This window comes from Anguilla anguilla, chromosome 1 (genome assembly GCF_013347855.1).
Source record: "Anguilla anguilla isolate fAngAng1 chromosome 1, fAngAng1.pri, whole genome shotgun sequence".
NCBI lineage: Eukaryota > Metazoa > Chordata > Actinopteri > Anguilliformes > Anguillidae > Anguilla > Anguilla anguilla.
The window spans coordinates 37,646,456-37,666,569 of NC_049201.1; the positions used below are offsets into that span (position 1 = coordinate 37,646,456).

General features: G+C 36.9%; 2 long non-coding RNA genes across 5 annotated transcripts; both read right to left on the reverse strand.

Annotated features, from left to right (window-relative positions):
• Positions 1-952: 952 nt before the first annotated feature.
• On the reverse strand, positions 953-19,210 carry LOC118218472. Of its 4 annotated transcripts, XR_004763427.1 has the most exons (6): positions 19,103-19,210; positions 7,679-7,747; positions 5,482-5,552; positions 1,756-1,996; positions 1,430-1,559; positions 953-1,195 (listed from the first exon to the last, which is right to left on the reverse strand). It is a non-coding gene; the product is annotated as an uncharacterized LOC118218472 (long non-coding RNA). The 4 variants fall into 4 exon arrangements; XR_004763422.1 differs by having other exon boundaries at positions 953-1,559; XR_004763497.1 differs by having other exon boundaries at positions 953-1,559; positions 7,683-7,747; positions 19,103-19,191.
• On the reverse strand, positions 16,312-18,809 carry LOC118218662. The gene is made up of 2 exons (XR_004763524.1): positions 18,421-18,809; positions 16,312-16,358 (listed from the first exon to the last, which is right to left on the reverse strand). It is a non-coding gene; the product is annotated as an uncharacterized LOC118218662 (long non-coding RNA).
• Positions 19,211-20,114: the final 904 nt, after the last annotated feature.

The following is a 20,114-nucleotide window of genomic DNA, read 5'->3' on the forward strand; positions in this document are numbered from 1 at the left end:
TCTAAATTAGACACATTTACATACATACAGACACCTATCCAAACAAATGCATACACACAGACATCATCTTTTTGATATAAGGGGTGGCAGTGTTGTAAATAGTCATGGAACTGGGTGTTTAACTCAGAGGTCGTATGTTTGATTCCCAGGTGAGGCACTGCCATTGTACCCTTGACAAAGGTAGTTAACCTGAACTGCTTCTGTAAATATTCAGCTGTATTAATGGATTGTATGTAAATATGGTAAGATGTGAGTCATTCTGGATAAGATCATCTGCCAAATTCACATAATGTAAATGTAAATCTAGTCCTTAAAATTTTTGAATGCAGCTGAGATATTGAAGTTCATCAGTGCTAATGTTACTAAAAGCCCATTACTAACTTCTGGCATAATTCCTGATTTGGAGGTGCCAAATTTATACTGATATCTATCAAATCTGTGGACACTTCAGTTTCCCTTCCTAGAAATGGCTTTGGACATTATTTATAATTCTGATTTACACAGAGTATCTTTTGGAAGATAAATATATTGTGCTATTTTGGAAGGCCATGAAAGACATTTTACATTGTTATGCTCAGCATTTAACATTTGTCAGAGAGTGTAGAGAGCAATGCGGAGCACACATTAGCATCATTTTAAGCTTAACAGTGCTGCCAAGGACTCAGTTGGCTTGTTGAAATTTTGGCATTTTGTAATGTTTTAGAAGTTTTACCTATCCTGTGGAATTGTTAACTGATGCTTAAATTGTCTGGTAAGTATTAGGACAATAGCAAATTGCATAACAGCTGGGACTTTGTCAATGCAAGTTAAGTACATTTCCCCCCTGCATTCGCAAAGTGCTTTGAGATTGTTTATAGCTGATGGAAGGGTGCATTTTCCCTTCGCACAAAACAATGTTTTTTGTACAGAGAAATGACTTGAAAGCTGACATGCACAAATGCAAATACCCACCTTCTGTATTGAACAGTTCCATTTTTATTTAAAAAGACATAAATGGCCATGTTGAATGTGTTCCTTATAGTGCACATAGGTATATAATACACTAGCTACATAAAACATTTGGAGGAAAAACATTTAAGATGTGGTTGTTTGCTTCAGGTGAAGACTCTAATCCTTAAGCATTCAGTTTCTGAATGAACATTAATTTTTACAAGCAGATACATTGTCTTGTTATTTTTCTCTCCAGACGATAACGCTGTAGTGTAAGAAAAAAAAAATAAAGCAAAGAACACCAGAATTGTAGACATTAGGAAGGAAGAATCTTTGTCAATTGTCAGACAAATAAGAATACGAGGAAATTAAATGATATAGAATTTTACTGTGCTGTACATTCAAGCAGCACATGTTCATCTCAGGGGTGATGAAGTGTGCTTAAAGCTTACATTGCATTAATACACCATGTGAGACCCTGAAGTCAGACAGCCCATACCATTCACTGCTCTGTGCTGTAAACTCTGGAGAACTGCCGTCTTGTTCCACCCTGTAGCTAACAGCTTAGATACTGGGTTCAGGGCCAGGGACCTCTCTTCAGTGGAAAGTTGCCTTCCTTACTCCAAAAACTGTCAGAGGGTATAAGCCAGAGCATAGTGTGTGTTTATTTTTCTATGTGTGCGTGTGCTTGTGTGGGTTGGGGGTGTAATGCATACATATTAGTACTGTCCCCCATCCTCACACACACACACACACACACACACATGCGTGCATGCACAGGCACACGCACACACACAGTGCACAGCAGTTCTTTCAAAGGCACACCTGGGCATTGGGGGAAGGAGTGCTGAGTGGAAAAAGGGGTGCAGGGCAGGAGGTAAGGGGGTAGCAGACGGTGAGACGGGCCTCTGATTATTTGTTCAAGAGGACAGAAAGGCTGTTGAGAGAGGAGACAAAGCTGTTGGGAAGAGGCCTTTACATTGGGGAACTGTTTTTGGCTGCATTTGCACTGGGCAGAGCAGTAGAATGGGACCAGAACAGCTCACAGCAGCAGGGACCCTCAGGACTTAGAACAGAAAGAAAGATCACAGATTAAAAAAGATACACCAGATAACCTGAGCTACACCTTCTCTGTCAGACATAATTCTGATGTTCAGCTCATGTTCAGGGTTCATTGTTCACAATACATCTTCCTTATGTGTAAAATGTACATTTCTACATGCACCCCAGCATTTTCATTTGCATGTTTGAGCAGTTTAATATTTCAACATGTCACAATCCTTTGGAATAATGTCAAGGAATTTTAATATAAGGTCACTCTATATATCACTGTATATTGTAATCTTGAATAAGAAAATGTTTGGAATTTCAAAGGCAAAATAAAAAAGATGCGGTTTGCATTTCTTTCAAATTTCAATTTGAAATTCTCCAACCGCTTGTACTAAAGATACAATTATTTTGTATACTGCATATGTAAATAAATAAATAATATAAATTAATTATAAATAATAATATTTTATAATTAGGTATTCACTAGATTTCATACACAATGCAGACATATATTTAGGTATCAAGGAATTAGGTACATATATAAAGCTTTCACTAAATCTCATACACAATGCAGAAATCATATATTTACGTATTATGGAATTATGTACATATTATAAAGAATTCACCAAATCTCAAACAATGCAGAAATCTTTCAGACACAAAATGCAAATATGGACACACACACAAACACACACACACAATACCATTAACATTTTGTGAGAACGATGAAACATAAGAGTGAACTTTTAGGGCTTGTATGATAGAAAACCTACAAGTCAGGTGTTCCACAATCATTTGAAACTATTTTTGGAACAATACCATATGACATGAATAATTCCTTCACTATAATGAAAATAGCTGCTTCTTCTTTTTTAAGTGGTTTCAGACATAGGCCTGAAGGACACAATAAAATCAATTTGTCTGAATGAAAAATAAATGTGCATATTGGCATGAAATGTATCTAATTTCGAAAATAAATTCATAATTCAATTTAGACCACATTTTCTGTTAGCTGCTACATGATAGCGATATAAAAAGTTAATCTCTGCATTTTCATTAAATTTTATTCGCCATCTACCTGGCTGCTCAATATTATCACATCTGTAAATTATATTTTTAAACTGCGCACTCATTTTCCACAACACCATCATTATTTTATAAGAGACTACAGAGAGAAATGTGAAAGATAGACAGTATATATTATAAAAAATACAGTTCTGCTATAGTACATAGAAATCATCCTGATAAAGCTATTAGTACTTAATGCAATATAACTCCTGAAAAGAAATTATCCACATTTATTTGACAGTGAGTTCTAGGTAAGTGCCACTTATTCTGTATATTAATTAAAAAATGATAATTGAAATGCCTTGTTAAATCCTGGAGGATTATTTGTAAGCATGATATTCTATTTTTATTTTCTATTTTAAAAACAAAGAAGTGTCACTAAATTTCTCAAGTATTGTTCTTACGTGTCAGGTGACATGTTTTTACAGTGAAGATGACAGTAATTTGAGTTTCTCATAGCTTTCCCATTTCTTTTCTCACACAGGCTTTCTGTGCACCAAACTTCTCCTTAATGAAGTGAGGCAGCCGAGTTAGCAGCTGAATAAATTCACACTGGTGCAACAGAGCCTGGTCTCACCTTGGCCTTGTGGGGCCTGTGTATTAGGGCGTTTGCAGTCTTCCATTTCTTTTTTACACAAATTTTTTCACTGAAAAATAACAATTCCCTAAGCATACTGAGACAGTGACAGGAATAAAAAGCCTATCACCCTAGCACCTTGAGATAAAACACACAAGTATTTTCCTGAGAAGGTTCAAAAAGAATTTTGGCAAAATAAAAAATGTGGAATAAGCTATTCAATGAGTGCTTTCTGAAATGCATGCATTTCATGTGTAGCTGTGACACAGTGAGCTCCATGATTTTAGATTTGTAATCAAACAATTCACATGTGATGAAACTGCAGAGTTTCAGCTTTTATTAAAGGGCATTTTTATACATTTGAGTTTCACCATGTAGAAATTACAGCACTTTTTATACATAGCCCCTCATTTCAGGGCACCATAATGTTTAATGCTGTGTAAATGAAAGTAGTCATGTTTAGTACTTTGTCACATGTTAGTCACAGTATCTTTTCTGCTGATGCTCTGCCAGGCTTGTACTGCAGCCATTTTCAGCTCCTGTTTATTTCAGGTGCTAGTTGCCTTAAATTTATTCAGCATATGTTTAATTGGATTCAGATCGGGTGAACGGCTTGGCCAGTTTTTGGCTTTGAAGAACACCTTTGTTGTTTCAGCCGTATGTCTGAGATAATTGTCTTGCTTTAGGATGAAGCATCCTCCAATGGGTTTTGAGAGATTTGCTTTAACTTAAGCAGATAACATGCTTCTGTACACTTCAGAATTCCTTATACTGCTTCTATCAGCAGTTACATCATCAATGAAGACAATTGAGCCAGTGCCTGTGGCAGCCATACATGGCCAAACTATAATTTCACAGATGATTGGGGGGGGGGGGGGGGGGGGGGTGGGGTGGTGGGTGATTTGGATCTTGGGCAGTTCCTTTTGGCCTCCACACATTGCCCTTTCAATCACTCTGATACAATGCATCTTTATCTCATCTGTCCACAAGACCTTTTTCCACAACTCCGCAGACTCTTTGAGGTACTTCTTATAAAACTTTAACCTGGCCATCCTGTTTTTGCCACTGTTCACATCTTGCAGTATAGCCTCTGTAGTTCTGCTCATGAAGTCATCTGCAGACAGTAGTCACTGACACATCCATGCCTGCCTCCTGATGAGTGTTTCCCATCTGTCAGACAGGTGTCTGAAGGGTTTTCCTTCATTATGGTGAGGATTTTTCAGTCATCAACTTCAGCTGTAGAGGTTTTCCTTGGCCTACCAGGCCCTTTGCAATTACTGAGCACACCAGTGCTCTTTTTTCTAAATGATATTCAAACCATTGCACTTTCGGTAAGCCTAAGGTTTGACCTATGTCTCTGACTGTTTTTTCTTATTTATCAGCCTCATAATGGCTTCCTCCCATTAGCACAACTCTAACCCTCATGTTGACAAATGCCAATAGCAGACTCAAAAGGCAATCAAAAGCCTAGAATCAAAACTAGATGCTGAAAGCTCTCTCAGACCTGCACCAAGGAAGCAACTGAACACACCTGACTAATGAGAAACACCTGTGAAGCCATTTGTCCCAAATGTTATGGTGCCCTGAAATGGGGATACTGTATAAAACGTGCTGTAATTTCTACATGGTGAAACCAAAATGTATAAAAGTACCCTTTAATAAAATTTGATAACAGATCGAAAATTGTGGAGTACACAGACACATTTAAAAAAGTCATTGTTATTCACTGCCACTATAGTTTGTTAAAGCCTTAATTATTGTCAGTTCCATAATGTTTGAGACAGTGTTATTTTGTCTTTTTTGCTACCATTTAAAAAAATTAAACGGAGTCATTTTTATTTTTCTCTCCATCTTACCTTGGAACAGCCAAGAGTGCCGCTTTCACTCAGCAGTGGACCAGTGACTATTTTACACCCAACACACAGTACTGCAAAAGACAGGTAGAACATATAGCCTATTTCATTGATAACAACTGATGGACCCCTGGCTTGTTCTTTATCTAACCACACGATCTATTTGGAAAAATTCCAACCTAATTTTGATGAGCAGGTTTCATGAGAAGGTAACAGATGTTAACAGAAGGTAACAGTGCTTCTCTCTGTAGTCTCTCTAACATCTGTGGGCAGTTTAGTTCCTCTATTCCAGCTAATATCGTCACTTAATTCACTTACTGTCATATGAGGTCACTCCCAGCTGTGTCCCCTGTGTGTAGACGTAATGAACTCTGCCAGTCCTTCTTACATTATATTACATCTTTAAAAAACTTAAAAAACTTTTTAAAAAGCATGAAAACATGTTCATTTATTACACTGTTTTATGGGTGAAAATGTAAAGTAAACAAATTTTGGTGAGGATGAAGCCAAATTTTTAAAGGCTGTTCTGGTTCTCTTAGAGTATATGGGCACTCTTTGATTGGATTACTTTTTTTGCTCTTTTTGCTCTCCCTCATCCGTTTCTTATATGTGGACACCCTTACTCCATTTTAAATATATGGGAATACCTATTCTTTTTCCAATATTTGCAAATATTTTTGTGTCTGCAGTAAAAAGTCACACTTTCATGAAATGTTTATCCCTTTTGTGAAATAAGGGATTTAAAAAATTCAGGTAGATATGTAAATTGTTGCCCTGTGATAGATTGGCAACCCGTCCAGGGTGTATTCCTGCCTCTCGCCCAATGCATGCTGGGATAAGCTCCAGCATCCCCCACGGCCCTGATCAGGATAAGCAGGTATAGATAATGGATGGATAGATGGATGGAAGTAAATTTTCTATTTCATATTGGGACTGGAACCATTTTAAATGGTCTATTTCCATATGCAGTAAATATAAAATAGACTGTTTCCATAAAATCATAACAATATACTGCCATGATCCATGGCCAAAGATGGAGAAAACCTTACTGTACTATTGAAAGAGTATATGCATATGTGGTTTTCAACAATCACTTCCCACGAGATTGAAAAAGAAAAACTAGGGTGCATATTTGTGGACTTCTCTTTTACTTTATTTTCAATGTATTTCTTTATCACACAATTCTTCTTCCCCTGCATTAATATCTTTCTATCATTCACAGATTCACACCTACAGCTTCAGCAATTAGCATTACAGTGCTGAGCAAATTAATAGAAACTAGAATAATGTTGGCCTCATGAGAATTGCAGTGATAATGCAGTTGTGTGTAATTTTAGCAGTAAACTTTTCACACAGTCACCGGCTGGGCCAGCTCCACAGTGGATTATGTGGTTGAGAAAGATTATATGATGTCAAAGCCATCAATATTTTTGCTAACTTTCACATTTGTACAAATAACTGTAGATATTGGTATTTCTCATTAGGCCAAAGTAAAGGAATGAAACAGTATATCAGAACATCTTCAATAATTTTTGGAATGTTGTCATTCAAGTTCAGAACTGTGTATAATGGGATATCGAACGGAGAAGGAAAGCCGCCAGTTCTCTTATTGTTAAAAAAAGTAGAAGCTTCTGGAAGTGCTCCAGAACTTCCCATAAAGGTTTAATAATATTCTATATGGTGATTGTGGTGGCCATGGAAGGCATTTGAGTTCATCCCAGTTGTACATCTGTTAGTCACAGGCATCCGTAATATTGGGTGGGTATGACGTTTGCCGTAATTGAGTGGTAGCTGTATGAATATCCTATGCGTTCTCTGAAGTAAACTGTTAGAGTTACATTTCTCCTGCCTCCATTTCTTGGCCATTGACAGAGAGTCAGAAGTTAAGCTAGCTAAGTTAGCTAATAGGAACTGCTGCAGTTTTTCCAGTTTAACGTTGAAAAGTAAAACCAAATGCACTAGAATTTCAATGAACAAAGTTTAACTGTATCACAATGGGAAAACAAAAAGACAAAATGGCTGGTGGATTCTGGTGACCAGATCCACACGTCTTTGGTGGTGCTAGCAGAAAACTAGCTTAAATGTAAATAAGAATACGACATATTCACTGCTGCAGTGCATAGCGATACGCCAGCTCAAACAAGCGTATATACTGCTCAATCTTGCAGGGAGAATCTTGCTATTGAGAGAGAACACCTACCTACCCGCCGTACTATCTGTGGAAGAAGCCATCACCACACCAGGAGAATCACGAGAACATCCGGAATGTCTGAAAAGAAAATTCAGGGAAATGTGCAATCCAGAATCTGTTATGAAAAGGCACCCATTGAACACAAGGCACCAGAAACCAGACAAAACTATCAAAGTCTGTGTAAGAATTCTGAAAAACATGATAGATTTGCATTTTGGTGCACTACAGAACAAATAAATCAGACAAATTAGTTTGTGGCATAATCAGTGACAGTGCAAAAACAGTCCTGTTGAGAGAAAGTGAACTGACATTGAGCAAAGCTATTCGTATCTGTCAGATAAGTGAACTTCCCAAGTAGCACAGTAAAGTTTTGCCACACCTAAACTTGCAGCAGTAGTGCAGATAATGTACAATTGCAGAAATTTTGGAGGTAATCACCAAGCTAAGCAATTGCAATGTCTTGCTTATGGGCAACAATGCCACACCTGTAAAAAATACAATCACTCCAAAAATCACTGCAGATCTGTACAGGACTGTAAGAAGTATAAGCACATGAACCAGTAAACCACAGAAGTAGACAATGACAATAATGATGACACGTTTCATGGATGCATGAAGGACTTTCAATAGATATTACCAGTGAACTTAACACATTGGAAATGAACTGTGACAATAAAAAGCAGGAAAGCTTTTGCACGCAGACCATCAATGGCAAACCTGTGGAGTTAAATGTTGACAGTGAGACTAATTGCAATGGAATTTCAGTCGACACATACAAATCAGTGAAGAACATGGAAAAAATAAACAAAGCAAACACAGCCAAACTAGTTGCCTATGAGGAAACTGTTATCGATACTTAAGGCACAGTGCTTCTTAACTGTCATATAGGCAATCCGGCATTCCCATTGCAGCTTTATATTGTTGAAAAAAAATTATCCAGCCTCTTCTAGATTGTCTCTATCCATGCCTCTTCACTATATATAAAGAAGTACATCAAGGACTCACATAAGTGCCGATTCCAGCTTTTCTCAAATTATCTTTTCTGAGTACAAGAGGCTGTTTAATGATGAAAATATGTACCTTACCATTAATCTACTTGTAACCCTAATGCACATCAAGACACTACGGGGCCATTTCCTGAGTTTGTATTCAGTAATACTGTTAGTTCCCCAATATATTAGAAGTTAAGAGTTAACACCTAGCAGTGAGTGAAGACACTTAGAGCTATCTGCTTATAAAAAAGGACAATTTATTTGTAAATGGAAAAAAAAAGAATTGTGTTGACCACAAGATTGAATGTAATTGAGTTTTGTTCTAAAATTAAAATGTATTATTTCATGAACAACTCAACTTAAACTGCTGCAGTCCTCAACATGAATGAATACCTTTTAAACAAATTACTGCATGAAAAATGAATAATGCAATTCTCAAATAAACCTTTGTAACTAAATCCTCAGTAACGGCGACCCCTACTGGGAAAGTCACGTTAGCCACCTGTTTCTAGAACAAAGGAAAAACAATACGTAGGCTATATTTATATTATTATTGCCCTGTAAGGCATTAAAAATGGCATGTTTCAAGTCACATATATTTTCTTCACCCCTTACCTTTTAAGGAATCAACTCAATAATAGTTACAGAGCACAGAAAAAGTACAAAAATAATACCCTCAACCCAAATAAAAGAAAAACCCCCGTTGCAGGCCTGATTTGTTATGAGGAGCAAGGATCTTCGCTCATGTGAGCCGAATAAGGTGAGTCCATACTCACAGCCTCTCCGATGATCGCCTTGGTTGGTACACCTGATACTGTAGACTGGTAGAAAAAGAACACCAATGTTCCCTTGACGCCGGAGGAACCACTAGCTTCCCCTGGTAGCCTAGTGGCGCTATCCGGTTAGCGTAGATCCCACGTTGGCCACACAGAGGAACCCCAAGCTTTTCCTGGTGTCCAGGGGCGCTAGCTGAGCGGTGTGTAGAATGCTGAGTCTAATCTCAAAGCTATGCAGAGGCACGGGTGTTAGCCTGAATGGCTACGCGACTAGCGAACTTTAGTCAATACACCACACTACTCGCGATAGACGGGCCTGGATAAAAGCAGTTTTAACTGTTCAAATTATCCAACGGGATTCGCTGCCACGAAACCAGTAAAAAAAGTAGTGTTATGGCAAAACTTGCCAAACCAGCAATGCTATTTGCTTGCTAACTACATTAACCGAGTGGCGAATACTTAGCTGGCGCTAGCACAGGTCACAATTCGAACACTAAATGTTTACAGTAACAATACGAAGTCTCTAATGCACTCTATTAGAAAGCACCAACTTTTTATTGGTAGTTGTAGAGTGAGACACTGTTGTCTGCCCTCAAACTTATTATTTTACTGGAAAATTTTCACCATAGTGGTTTCCGTGGGGACCTCTTTTTACTCTCCCCTCTTGCATCTCTCCCGTCTCTCCAGATCACCATTCTCTCCCCAGTCATTGCCCCACCCCATAACGAATGAGGATGGATAAATTACAGAATGACAATTAGTCATACTAATCAGAGAGCAGAAAAGGCCATACAGCTATAATACTAGGTTTTGTCACCACGTGCAACAAAAGTGCATTTCACAGAAACTATGCTATCCATACAATGTATCCAATATTAGCGTGCATGACCCAGGGGCATGCTCACCATAGCTAAATGAGTGGACTTTTACTGTTTGTACCTAAAGGGTACAGACATACTTTGCAGATGAAAAGGCCATTCAGCCCAACAATGCACAGAGTTTCTGTCTCTACTGTGTCACAATTTCACAGATTGACTACTCTGTGTGTGAAAAAATTCTTCCTACTGTTTGCACGGAATTTTCCTCTTGTTAATTTCCATTTATGTCCCTTCGTTCTATTGACAGATGAACAAATTCCCTTTGTTAATCCTCTTTATGAATTTAAAGGGGAATTGCACTTTAAAACACTTCTGCTTCTCATGACTGATATTGTCCTTCTAATAAATGAGTTGCCCTTCATTTTTTAGCTATTTCATTATGCTAATATTTTACACTGTTTTGTTATTTTCCTTTACAGATGCAGGAAGTAGACCCAGGCAGTTTAGTGTCGAACTTGAGGATGCATATCATTGCATGACTTCTGATGTGGGCATACCTGCAGACAATAACATTAGGTTGGTTGTAGAAATAGTATTGTATGACTACTAGCTAGCGAAACTGAAAATGTCTGAGGACAAAGGAGATTTTGTTTTTGATCATGTTGTGCCCTATCGATTCGAGCCGGAATACACAGATAAAGAGCTGGCTAATTTTCAGGCTGATTGTGCAAGTGCGAGAGCGAGTCAGGAGTGGACCGAGATTGAGGAACCACAGGCTATTCCCTGGACAAACGACAACTGATGGTGGACATCATATGTATCTCAGACAGACGCGATAGCGTTAGCCAGCCCGCATAGTACCTACCTCGAGCATCAAACAAAAGCTAGCAGACGTTAGTTTGTTTGATTTCAACACTAAGTTAACAGAATGTTTTGCTTCTCGCTTCTTCTCGATTTGCCGCAAAACAAAATCGAAGAAGAAAAAACCAGAAACAGTACTACTATGTGGACTTTTGCTAAAAATATATAGGTCTTTGTTTCTAACGTTAGACATTTAAAATGAAATAACTAATCGAAAAATGAAGGGTGACACATTCATTAGAAGGACAATACCAGTCATCAGTAGCAGAAGTGTTAGAAAGTGCAATTCTCCTTTAAAAACCTCAATCAAATCACCCTTAAGTTTCATTTTGCTAAGCTTGAAGAAAATAAGCATCTTAAGTCCTTCCTCACAGTTTTCATCTTTCATACCAGGAATCAATTTGGTTGCCCTTCTTTGAACATCTTCCAGAGTCCAGAGTGGTCCCCAGAACTGCACACAATGCAAACTGTGGTCTAAAAAATGTATTGTGTAAGTATATCTTACTTGAATTTATACTCAGTACTTGTGGCTTTATATCCCAGTATCCTGTTTGTCTTTTTTTACTGCTATAGCAGTGCCTAGAACCTAAAAGGTTTTTCTTTTTTGATCAACCATTTTTCCAAGTCTTTTTCAAACTGAACACATTCCAATTTTATTCCTCCCATTAAGTAATCCTGCCTTAAGTTTTTATTTCTCACATACAGAACTTTACATTTGGCTATATAAAATTTCATTTGCCAGGTTTCTGCCCACTTATGAATTTGATCTTTGATTAATTTAGTAGATTCCAAACTATTAGCTGTGCCCCCCAGTTTTTTATCGTCTGCAAATTTGACAAATGTACTTTATATGTCCCGGTCAAGGTCACTGATATGAGGAAGAGCAGTGGTCCCAGTACCAATATTTGTGGGACTCCACTTCTAACAGCTCCCTGCTCAAATAATATCCCTCTACTCTTTGTGTTCAACCCTGTAGACAGTTCCTAACCCATTCTGCATTACCTCCTGTAATTCCTACTTCATTTAGCTAATAAGTCTCTAATGTGGTACCTTTTTTTTTTTCTTTTTTTGAAATTTAAGTGTATAATATTATAAGGCTTGTTATAGACAAAACAATTGGTTGCTTCTTCAAAGAATACATTTTTTTTGTCAGGCATGACCTTCCCTTGCAAAATCACTTGGGGTGTTGTTATTTTCAAGAAACAAAATTAAATTGTCTCTAATGATAGATTCCAGTATTTTGTGATTCAAGTTAAACTGACAGCACGGTACGGTCCTCTTTCTTGTATATTGGTATTATATTCCCTTGCTTCCAGTCAGAGCCGGGTCAAATACAAATACGTATTTGTATTTGAAACTGAAGTTAAATACATATTTGAAGTATTTTCAAATGCATTTACAGATGAAACACATTGTATTTTATTTATTTTTATTATATTCATGGAAAACTAAATACTTTCCCAAATAGTATTTTAAAAATACATTCCTTTAAATAAATACTTTCCTTTAGTACTTAGAGCCTTTTAAAAATACATAAAAATACAAATACAATTTTAAAATATTTTGAAATAATTCCGTGATAAGCAACAGAAATGACTGAGCCAGCAAAATGTAGGCTTCATACTAAAGGGGGTATTCCAGAGTTCTTTGTACAATCTTTGTGAGTGGCCCTCGATGTGATGTCAGCGAGTTATAACACTGAGGGCACTCTAGGGGAACTACTAGGGCCTTAGGAGGTACCATATTTAAAGCTTTATAACTCCACATGTGAGAATCACAGAGACTTAAAAAATGGCTTAAATGAAACAAGACATTTGCAATACAGATAGATTAGTTTATATTCATAATTTAGGAAGAAATAAAATGCCACAGATGCAATTGTCTAGGCAAAAAAAGCAAAAATGAAATTGCTCTTTTTTAGTTTGCAATTAAATACCGAGAGATCCCATGTATAAAACAGGTTAAAATATACATGTCCTGGATCAAAAACTCCTTGACTAAAAGTGCATAAAATTTAAGGGTGGATATATGTAGAACGGCAAAAGATATATGAAGCAAAATGTAAGCAGTGTACCCAGTGTCTCGAAATCTATCCAAAATGTCCAAATTATGCATTGCTGTAAATCACAACATAATCATGTATTTCACTAAAAGTCAACTGTTTTGACTCAAGAAACTCACTGTTGCATATTTTCAAGTGGGAATTACAAGCTTTCCATCAGTACAGTGGTATAAAATATCTAGGGGTCCAGAAACATATCCATTCTCTCCAAAATGAATAAAATGCTTTTTGTCCATTATAAAGCATATAAATGAGCCCCTTATGAAGGTTTAAGATGAAATATTGATATCAGATAAAAAAACTTATACAAAAACATTGTCACACAATGTGGTACAGTACCTAAATGTGTAGTCATTAACTCTTGTATGTTTTTCTGTATTCTGCAGTATGTAACGTTTTCCTGTATGGGGATGGGACGACATAAAAATAAAAAAATATATTCAACCATCCACCACGTTTTGGCAATGTTCCAGCTTTCATGTCATATCCGATGCATGAAAAACAAACACTACTGAGCTACCAATGAACGCTTATGTTACAGAGTGAAATATCCTCATTATAAAATACAGCTAACCTATTTAAAGACACTCAATTTAAAAAAATGTATATAACCTAAATATTTTTAGCACTACTTATATAGCGATGATGAAATGTTATCAGCAGTTGTCTTCAGTGGATAGAGACAGACAAAGAATCTCCTCGTTCTCCTCTTCTGTCGTACTCCAGAAAACTATGTCAGCTAGGTCTGTCAGCAATCATAGCTATGTTCAAAAGTCCTCAGTAATAATAAGATTTTCCAATAAATTATGAAAATCATCGATATAGAGGCAGTGTCTTTTACTGTTACCACAGAGGGAATGCATAAGGCGGCGATGATGAAAACTTTCAATTATGTTGGGCTATAAAACGGTATTCCAAAAGTAAAATTAGACATGTTATACATCATTAGAAAGCTTATACTGTCACATACTGAATAAATGAATTGTCAATCAAGTCAAATTGTACTAAACGGCGACAACACCGTAAAAAACGTGTGGTATGACGCCAGCTATATTGGAAGGTACCCAGCCATCACAAATGCAGGTATATTTCACAAACGGATTGTCCAAGACAATATACTGTAGCTAAATTAATTGGAATGACTGTCATATGTTTATCCGACCCAAGCCACTGCCTCCACATTCACTCTTCATGTGCCCTCCAACAAGGTGAGCAGGCTTTGGCAACATTACGTTTCATTCCTTTATTGAGTCCACACAAACATAATTGATGTAGTGGAATACAAAGTGGAAGTTGCTAATATTGTTTATACTTTAAAAGTACAAAGTCACCAATATCCTACTTAAGTACAGTTACGGTAATACATGTACTTCATCACTTACCACCACTGCCAATGATGTGATACATTGTAAATTTAACTAAATTATCGCTATTAGATTGTTCTATTCTGTTTTCTGCCAGCCCTTGGTTATCTCATTTAGACAGCTTGGTTAGCAGTCTAACATTAGCTAACTATATTGCCTAGTGTATTTTTTCTGACTGTTGCTACTTCTGAGAAAGTGTGGATGTCTGCATAAACAAATACATGCTCACATTGGGGACCTTAAGAACTGTGTTGTGAAGAGTTTGTTTGATGGTTTTGTGGAAAATAAGTATGTTTAGTCCAAGATAGAGAAAGGTTTATCCTAAATGCTGACTGTTGTGCCATTCATAAATGGATGTTCTAACCTTGTGTTCCAATCCCACCGGTGTGACTGTACCACTCAAGCACTGTAACACTGGAATGACCATACACACCAAAGTGTTAACGTACCCCACATTGGATTTTTAAAAATGTATTTAGTCTGTAGATTGCCCTCTAAAAAGTTACTATAAAGAAAGCTGATACTCCAAAAACATGGCCACAGTACGCCGATAAAAATTGGGTATAGGTTATTACAAAAAGGATAATTACTCCCAAACAGTTTGACAAAAACATATGAAATTCAGCATCTATATTCACACTCACAACCCAAACCAAGCGCTACAGTATTGGCCCAATTGAGGCACATGATGGCGCACAATATTTTTTTTTTTAATTCATGAAAAGTCACAGTCTTTTAGATGGTTAAAACCTGCTGTGTTCAATTTCCTCATCTGGAACATATATCTATATCTTATTAGTCACTGGTATCTTATACATTTTTCTCTGTCCCGATTTTTGGCATAACCACATGGGTGATACCTGTGAAACTTGGCACAGTGGTACCTCCCTGTGCCCACTGTGATTTGGTCACAGATTGTCCACTTGTTAAGTGGCTTAATATTGGCTGTGTGTGCTTGGACCCCATATATTGCTACTAGCAGCTATATTTTTGAGTGTAGATGTGAATATCTGTATCAGCTTTATCATGTGACGGAATGTTAATATCAACCATACATTTATCCTTGCCTGACTAAACGCCTACACCTTTTCTCCCCCATTCTCTCCCACCACTGGTATTCTAAAAAATGATCTTAGAAGATTTATTATGACAACCAAATATTGTGGAAGTTGCTATGTTGTCTGAAATAGCTTACTACGAGTCAACTTAAGTTATTCAAATCGTAGTAATGTTAAACCCTTGCAATTTGCCACACCACAGCAAAGCTGCATTTTCTCTTTAGTAGTTAAGCAGGAAAGTAAACTGAACTGAACAGATAAACCTACTTGGTTTTTCTTTAGTGGCTAGCTTGCTTGCAAGTAACATTACCCTCTATCCAAAGTAGTAATGCCCATCTCCTACGTTTGTATTCAGTAGGAGTGGCAACCTGTGACGGGCGTTTGTAACAAGTGTTTCAATACTAACACCGTTACTAGAATGGATAAAATCAGGTAAGTATGGACCAGATCAGAAAACAACAGATTTGACTCGAGAGAGAGGTGGTTTGCACATCAAGAATGAAGCACACGGAAGCAGGATCTGTATTTCAAAGGTAAGAGAATGATTTTTTAAAATTAAAATTTTCCCTTTTTGCTTCTCTGTACCCTTTGTTTTTATTATAAAGTAGAAAGCATTAAACAACAACAGTACACATATATACAAAATGGGAAAAGGAAAAAAATACAAGTTGGTCCCAAGACCTTTTACTTTGTGTCTGTATTTATATTTTCTCTGGTTCCACTAATTTTTGACTATTTTCCCATTTTTATACCTTAACCTCTTAGCGCACAACCCCTAGTGGTGGGCACGCCGGTGTGCCTAGATTACTAAACTCAAACATTCGGTGTTACTGCAACCAAAGTGTGAGATGAAAACAGAAACACGTTGTTTCAGTTTCATTAGTAGACGATACATGACAACTATGCCGAAAACGGAGTTTCGCAGCCCCACCATTGTCGCTCCGGTCGTTCATTTAACACGCACCCCCTCCCTGCAGTCTCATCTAAAAAACACCCCCCACCCTTGACATAATGGACAATATTGTCTATCTTGGGATTCATAAAAAATATTCTTTCACCACTAAAAAATCGTATTCCGTCATAGCAACAAGATAAACCCGACAATAGCCCTAAGATATGCCTATACAGCAGTTAAAACGCTGCTCACTGAATAACGAAATAAACGAGAAATTTTTTTTAAAAATGATACCATGTCATTCTACAGTCAATATCTGGGACTAAATATTGAATAAATATACAACCTTACTGTTGGTTTTACGTGTAGAGATGTCCCTTTTGAGACTGCGTGGTCATATATTGTCTTGGACAATCCGTTTGGGAAATATACGCGCATCTGTGACGCCTGGGTATCTTCCAAAATAGCTGTGCGTAACACCACACCTGTTGTTTACGGCGTCGTCGCCCTTTTTAGTACAGTCTGACTTGATTGACAATTAATTTATTCAGTAGGCGAGAGTATAAGCTTTCTAACGATGTATAACATGTCTAATTCTGCTTTTGGAATAGCGTTTTATAGGTCAGCGTAACAGAAAATATTCTTAGCATCGCATTCACTTACGCATTCATTCTGTTAGCAGACAAATACGATGCACCTAACGAAACGTGTTCAAGGATATTTCGTAATTTCTTGGAAAATACTATTATTATTGAGGACTTCTGAACATAGCTAAGACATATGTTTGCTGATAGACCTAGCTGACATCGTTTTCTGGAGCAAAACAGAAGCGAATAGAACAATATCATTGATACTGTCTCTGTCTCCATCTACTGAACATAGAGGAGATTTCATCATTGCTATGTAAGTATTACCGCTCAAAATATTTCGGTTATATACGTTATTTTTGAAATTGAGTATCTTTAAATAGGTTAGTGGTGTTATATAATGTAAATATTTCACACTGTAATGTAAGCGTTAGATGGAAGTGTAATAGTTTTTGTGAAGCATGCAACAGTGATGACGTCAGAGCTGGAACATTGCCAAAACGTGGTGGACGGGTGAAAATTGTTTTCATGTTGTCTCATCCCCATACAAGAAAACATACAAGAGTACAGAGTATAAAATACACACGAGTTAATTATTACACATTTAGGTACTGTACCGCATTGTGTGACAATATTTTTGCATTATTTTTTAATCTGATAGCAATGTTTAATCTTAAACCCTCATAAGGGGCTCATTTATATGCTTTATAATGGACAAAAAGCATTTTATTCAATTTTGGAGAGATTTTGGATATGTTTCTGGACACCTAGCTATTTTAGACCACTGTACTGACTGAAAGCTTGTAATTCCCATTTGAAAATTATGCAACAGTGATTTTCTTGAGTCAAAACAGTTGATTTGCAGTGAAATACGTGGATATGTTATGATTTACAAGCAATGCATAATTTAGACATTTTGGATAGATTTGGAGATGCTGGGTACACTGCTTAGTTTTTGCTTCATACATCTATAGTAGTTCTACATATCCACCCTTAGATTTTACGAACTTGTGGTCAAGAAGTTTTTGACCTAGCACATGTATGGTTTAACCTCCTGTATATATGCAATCTCTCAGTAGTTCATTGCAAACTTAAAAAGTGCAAATTTATTTTTGTTTTTTTGTCAAAACAATTGCATTTGTGGCACTTTATTTCTTCCAAAATTATGAATATAAACTAATCTGCGTTAGTATTGTAAATTGTACAAATGTCTTGCGTCTTTTAAGCCATTTTTCAAGTCTTTGTGGTGTTCACATCTGGAGTTATAAAGCTTTAAATAGGGTACCCCCTAAATGGGCAAGGATTGGCAAGATTTGGCTTGTGCCTTAAGAGGTTAACCATACTTTTAGTATTTCTTTGATGTGTTTCGGTCTATCCCTATTATTAGTTATTTGGTTCTAGTATAATTTGTCACTAATTAGACTTTAGGACTTTTATTTTGGAACCAGGACTTTTATTTTGAAACCAATAGTTTTATTTTGAAACCAAAAACCCTTATGTAGTACTATTGAAAGTACCTACGCAAAGGAAACTTATCACACTATAACACCAAAACACTTTTCTAAAACAAAGAGTACGCCGATGTGGCTTCGATATGCGATTACACAGGAGATACACTTTCAGAACACAACCAGAGAATTTTCAGATGCCCTTCTTCTAGCTAACGTTACATCACATTGTCCCCGCTTCAATATATTTTCAGCTTGCTATGTAGCGAACTGCCTGGTTCGTCTACCACCACAGTCACAAAGCAGGAAACAGCCCTGCTGTTAGCCCGGCCTACCCCCCACACATCAATTATACACATTTGCCTGTTTAGCCGCGAGTTGCTATAGCTACCCAACTTAGCTAGCTGCTACTACCAGAGCTTTAAATCACATGAAGCTAGCTACTTAGCAACCTTCATTTTCGGATTTTTTTGTATTACGACAACATTTAACGTTATCGTTTCTGAACACACCCAAGCTAACTGATACTATGGCAGTGAAATAAGATAGACAGTCTTAGAATGGGGACTCACCAAGGGAATATGTTCAAAGTTCGGTTTTCAACGATCTTAATGGCGAATGCAGAAAATTTTCTTTCACGCGGTTGTCGCCCAGGGCGATAGAAGAACGTTGCAAATCTTCGTTATTTCTTTATAAAAGTCTGGTTCTTTTCAAGTTACTGTCACTCCTCACTAAAATATCTGCAATTGTATCCTAAATTCACTTGTAATTCACTTCGAATTAGCTTAATCTGTTCAGAGAAATTTTCGCATGTGTGCTGTCGCTCAAACCATCTTGACCAGAGGAAGTTAGGGTGGGCTTGTCATCTGACTGACCAATCAACAAAATTACAACAAGTATCGTTATCCGCATTGGTTTTCTAATCCTTCTGTCAATTTATCTTTCTGCACATAAAGAAAATGTAAATCTTTTTCTTTTGTCTCTATTTTGAATGATACTTTACTTATTTACTTGCTACTGGTTATTTACAAATTTTCTTTGTTTCACTATCTATTCAATTTGTGGCTTGGAACCCTGGGTTACACGTTGTCTGATGCTCGCTCATTGACGGTAACTGCCCGCCAGTTTTAGTCATTCATAAAGTAGGTACCTGGAGCAGGAACAGTATTTTGGGGCTGTATCTTTGCACTCACTAATGGTAGAGAGCTGACTGAGAGCTCATCTAAAACCAGAGGACTGCTACTCTAAAAGTAAAAGTTTGTTCTATGGTGGCATTCTGCTTTAAAATAAACACAAGTAAAATGCTGTGAATGCTGTATGCTGAAATATGTTGACAACTGCAGTCTGTTCTCTTATTTCATTCTTATAAAATTTCTCAAAGAAAAAGTTTTTTTTTCCCTGATAAGTAATAATTTTACTTCCCACAATGTTTGGTGTTAAAATTATTGGCACCCCTGTTCCAGTACTTTGTACAGTTTCTTTACAAGGATAACACTACTGAGTTGACTTCAAAAGTCTTTTATTAGATTTGTGAATATACTTATTTTAAGCATTCCCTCCATACAGAATATTTTAAGATGCTTT